We start from the raw sequence: 5,306 nt of genomic DNA, 5'->3' as shown, positions 1-5,306 counted from the left end.
CCGGAAATCCCTACAAAGGAATCTCTGGGATAATGCTTAGATGCCCACTTCTAGCAAATAAAAGATGGGATGGTCCTTCTATTTTTTTAACTTTATTAAAATACTGAGTTTTATTTCACATGTATATTTTTGTCTCCCCATCATTTCCATGTCTGATCACCACTACTACTATGTCCTACCATAACATTCCATACATACTTAAAACCAAGCAAAGGGTGGAGTTCCATCTTTAAAAACTAAACAGGCATTTTGGACAACACATTCTTGGCAATGGAACCTGGACAACATTTATCAAACATGGCAGGGAAAGCTGTCACTCTCCATTATAAAAAGGACAGCCAGACATCAACTCTTACAGAAATGAAATAAGACAGAAAATTTTTAACAAATTGTTTAAACTATTTTCTTAAAGAGACTTCCTCCACTGCCAGAGATCTTGAATAGCCTCCTGGTCAGTTATCCAGAAGCCATTATTCACATAATTGATGAACTTGGATTCCACTTTGGGAAGAGAACCACCTTTTTCTATACTTGCTTGCATTTTTACTTTAATGTCTTCTACAGAACTAGGTCTTTGTGATGTTTTAGGAGTTTTTTTCCTGTTTTTTGAAAGATTGTTGTCCTTTTGATCTTGGTGTTGATGGTTTTGAGTCTTTTCCATTCTGATTTGACTTTTGTGCACTTTTGGCTAGAGTATCTCATATAGATTTCTTTACTGGCACCTTTTCTTCAGTTTCCTCATCATCATCATCATCATCATCATCATCATCATCATCATCTTCATCAGCAGCAAGTTTTACTTGTTTCTGTGGAAACTTGCTACCACCCCCTGGGGCAGATTGCTTTCCAGATATATTTAAGAGTTTCACATCCTCCTCCTCTTCATCTCCTGACTCTGCCTCTTCCTCCACAGCTGCTAAGTGCTGTCCACTAATATGTGCTGGTCCTGAGCTACACTTCAACCATAAGACGACTGGTGGTGGTATTTCAAAGCACCCAAGGGATACCATTGGCTGTACAGACATGTTCAAAGTTGCCAGTGTTACTTTAATTGGACTGCCTTTGTAATTCATTGCCTCTGCTTCAACAATGTGCAATTCATCCTTTGCATCAACCTCTAAACTGACTGTTTTTAAAGATAACTTGAGCTCATTTTCATCATTATCTACCTTAAAGTGATCATCTTTGTTGGCCTTTAGTTCACAACTGAAAAGATAATTCTGGGGCCTCAGGGTGCTTGTGTCCATGCCCATTGAATCTTCCATGAGGTGGTGGCAGGTACTTAGGTGGGAGAGAAGGTGGACGGAGATAAATGACTACTGCTCAAGAGAACAGCCGCTCAGGACAGAATCACACCAGGGGTCCTTCTATGTTAAAGAGCAGGTAAACTCCCACAGTGTCGCACAATCTTGCCAACCAGAGATCTGGCAAAAAGCCCCTAATGGTGCGACTTTGTCACAGATATAATTAGCATGAATACCTCAAAAAGCCTTCTGGGTGACCTTCCTAGCTTCCCCCAACCAAAAGCAAGTGTGCTGTCAAAGAACTGGGCTCTTAGGGTGAGAAACCAGCTTTCGGATAATTCCACCTACGCTGGCCTGTGTACTCTGAGCATCCCTGACCTTCATCTCCAGAAAGTGTTGTTATTTTTGACCATCTTGATTAATCCTGTGACCTCATGGAGCTTCCAGGCTCATTTAAGTTCCCTGTGTGAAGCTGGCTTAACAAGAGATCCCAGGGTTTTACCTCCCCCGCTGAGAAGCCCAACTGCTTAGTTAGATCCAGGTGGGGTCTGAAAAGTTCTCGCTCTACGGCCAGGTTATGTGTTTAAAGTCCCCTGTGATGAGGATGCCATCAAATATTCCCTTGTGGGACTGACCAAAGTGGCGATTTGAATGCTTTATTTCTATGCCATTCTGTGAAGTAAGAATAGAAATCTCATTATTTATACAAGTTATATTCTTACTTTTACATACTGAAGACTTGGCCTAAAGTATTATATTTTAATGTTAAAAAAGTCAACAAGAACTTATCATCAACCTCTCATTCATGAAAAAAAAAAATACTGGAAAATGTCCTAATTGAGGAATAATCTGTTGTATAGTTAAAGTCAATTTGAATTTAGGGAGAAATATGAAATTGCCCAAACACACAACACACACATACACACACATCCCACCATCAACACACATAAAACCTCGCAACATTTCTCTTACTCTTTGACGTCTGTATGCCAAACGAATGTTCCTAAGATGCTTCCATATGTCCCAAAATATGTGCCTTCCTTATTTCATTATGGCAGGTTAATAGATATGGCAGGTTCAATTAATTATGACTGAAAACTTTCCACAGTTTTAAGTTTCCAGTTTTTTATTCCACAGGAAGAAAAATACAACTTTCAAGTACAATACTTCTAACAATATGACTGATTTTTTTTCTTGAAAAAAATAACTGTCAAAACATGACATGTCAGATTCAGCTTCCTTCCACCAACATATCACAATCTGTTTTGATGGAAAAGGGATATATTTTAATTATTTGTTTTTAATCTGACTCCAGACTTGACATATGGCACCTCATTAAGTTCTCTCTACATATTCTGGTAAAAACAAAAACAAGCTGTACAAAGTTATTCAACTTCTGGCATAAAAGTTATTTTTAAGAACTTCTATTGCTTCTTAGGAGGTTAAACAATTCCAAAAAAAATATCCTTTAAGAGCCTGGAGTGACATCCATTTTGAGAGGCTTGCCGGGAATCAATCACAGCAGACATTAGCTGCAGGCTAAATGTGCTCCTTGAGTGGCAGGTGTGCACAGAGATGGGTGCTGACGGCCCCTCCATGAGCTTGTTCCTCCCTGAAATGCACAGATATTGCCCACACCGGGAAAAAAAGCATATATTATCTTCAAACTATGGATATTTTCAAACTGTGGATAAAGTCCTTTATGCCTCAACTCTGCCTCTGAAAAGAAAGATAACAGGCCATTCATTTTTGCTCAGCTTTATGCAACAGACTTTATGAATGTCTCCTCTCATATAGCACAAAGAAACAATTCTGATAAGTATCTATTTTTTCTGTTGGAGACCAGTCTAAAAGAACTATCAATTAACCAGAACTTCTTATTTTGTCTTGCATTCTACATTAAAAAATAACTTTAAAAGATCCTCCCATTCAAGATTTTAAAATGTTTTAAAAATCCTTTCAAATAACAACAAAAAGGGACATTCAGAGGACATGCTGATGCCAATACAGTTTCAATCTACTAATTTAGATTATAATTATCTATGCACCTGAAAATGACCAATAATGTTTAGAAACTTTTTTATTTATTTACGTTTATACAATAAATACTGAGTACAAACTTTTTTACTGAGCTTAAGAATTTTAAAAACTAGGAAGATGAGACACAATCCCTGTTCTGAAGCAGTTCATCGTGCTAAAGAGAAGAATGTTGTTGACCACAAAAAAAGGGAATGAAAACTGAGATATTAGCCAGAGTCTTCTGTAACAAAGTTTGGATATAAGACCATTTAGGGATGAAGCTGGTGAGGACATGTCACCAGGGTTTCTAAGGCAGTCACTGTAATTGAGACAAAGTCCTGCTCTGTGTTCTATCTTTTCCTCAGAAGCTGATGGGACATGGACTCCTTCCTCTAGGGTCTCTCTTGCTAGATTTTAATCTCTGTTCATGTACCTCCTCAATGATCTGATGGTGTATTAATTGCATTTGAAAAAAGATGTTCAAGAAAGATTTGGTGAGTGCCTACTATGTACTAGACATAGTCATAGGAAGTAATGATGCATTGATGAACAAACAAGTTCTCACTATCCTAAATCTCACATTCTGGAGGGAAGTATTATGCCACTGTAATGAAAAACAATTCAGTGTGTGTTTATGTGTCAGTGTGTTTGAATGCACGCTTTTGCATTGGGTTAGCTTAATCTATATTCTAGGTATTCATAACCCAGTGCTGGTGATCAGCTGTCATTTACTCTGAATGTCTAAGTTTTAGAGAAGGCTATTATAAGTTCTTTCAACTATGTGTATCTCTCATCAATTCCAGAGGCTTTACTAATTAGTATAATACATATTAGATTTTCATCAACGAAAATAGTGGCTTGTTTGATGCTAGAAATTAGCTCTAATAAGTAAAATGATTCAGTTATGTGGATTAGCAGAAATATTTTCATGGACTTTTTATGCACATTAATGGGATATAAAAATCTAATGAACCCAGTAGCTTATAACCTTGGGGTTGATGCCTAAGCCTTTACTTGGTTAAAACCAACTAAATGTGCTATATTTGTATTTTGAGATTTTTTTATATGGATTAACTAAAGTTTAAATTTGAAGGATAGGATGTAAAGATAAATAAATACAGGTGGAGAGATAAGCAGAGAAATAGAATCAAGGTACACAAGGAAGGAGGGGTGATGAGTATACCAAATGATCTTAAAATTAAGTATCAGAGCAATAAACTTTCTTTTTGAATTAGAGGAGCCAATGAGAAATGCAAATGCTGTGTTAAGTAGATGTGCAAGTTTTCAGCAGACTAGAACATTAACTGTCAAGAGCTGTGTATTTTGCAAAATGTGTTTCTCATTGAAGAAATTAATCCCGCTCATTCTCAAGGGACAACCAGAGACGATAATCTCAGGGCAGCTAAAGATGAAATCCTTTAGGGGTAGCATAGAAGGCCAAGAAAATTGCTGGAGTTACGTTTTAGGCTCAGGAACACATTTTCAATAAATCGAGTGGCTCCACTGAAACTGTTACAGTGGGTAGCTAGTCAGGTATGAGCAGGGCAGGAGAGGGCTCCTCCTGCCCCACACATACCAGGAGTGCCCAGTGACCATCAGGTGTTGGGCAGGGTGGTTGTTAACTGTCTCGCTAAAGTAATAATTGGTCACAGCTGGCACCAGAGAAAGCCCGTCTCCTAATAGATAGAAAACACCTGAAACTGGTGATCAGCAGCTGAAACTGGTGATCAGCAGCTGAAACTGGTGATCAGCAGCTTCCCAAGGAGATGGGCAAGTCAGGAGAAGCAGCGCAAGACCCTGGAAGCGAACCAACATACAAAACCCCAAGTCAAAAGGTCAAACCATGCACTTGGCTTTCAAGACGCCTGCTTGGCCCTCTTCCAAGTGTACTTTTCTTCCTTTTGTTCCTGTTCTAAAGCTTTTTAATAAACTTTCACTCCTGCTCTAAAGTCTGCCTTGGCTTCTCCTTCTGCCATATGCGCTCAAATTCTTCTGAGGAGGCAGGAATTCAGGTTGCTACAGAACCATAAGGATATAGATTCG

The 5,306-nt window shown here is 38.3% G+C and overlaps 1 pseudogene; it reads right to left on the bottom strand.

The window, feature by feature from the left end:
* Positions 1 to 381: 381 nt before the first annotated feature.
* LOC129030372 (nucleophosmin-like) lies at positions 382 to 1,265 on the bottom strand (annotated as a pseudogene).
* Positions 1,266 to 5,306: the final 4,041 nt, after the last annotated feature.

This window comes from Pongo pygmaeus, chromosome 12 (assembly GCF_028885625.2).
Source record: "Pongo pygmaeus isolate AG05252 chromosome 12, NHGRI_mPonPyg2-v2.0_pri, whole genome shotgun sequence".
NCBI lineage: Eukaryota > Metazoa > Chordata > Mammalia > Primates > Hominidae > Pongo > Pongo pygmaeus.
The sequence above is the reverse complement of the archived record's forward strand: the minus strand, read 5'-3'. Positions and strand labels throughout refer to the sequence as shown.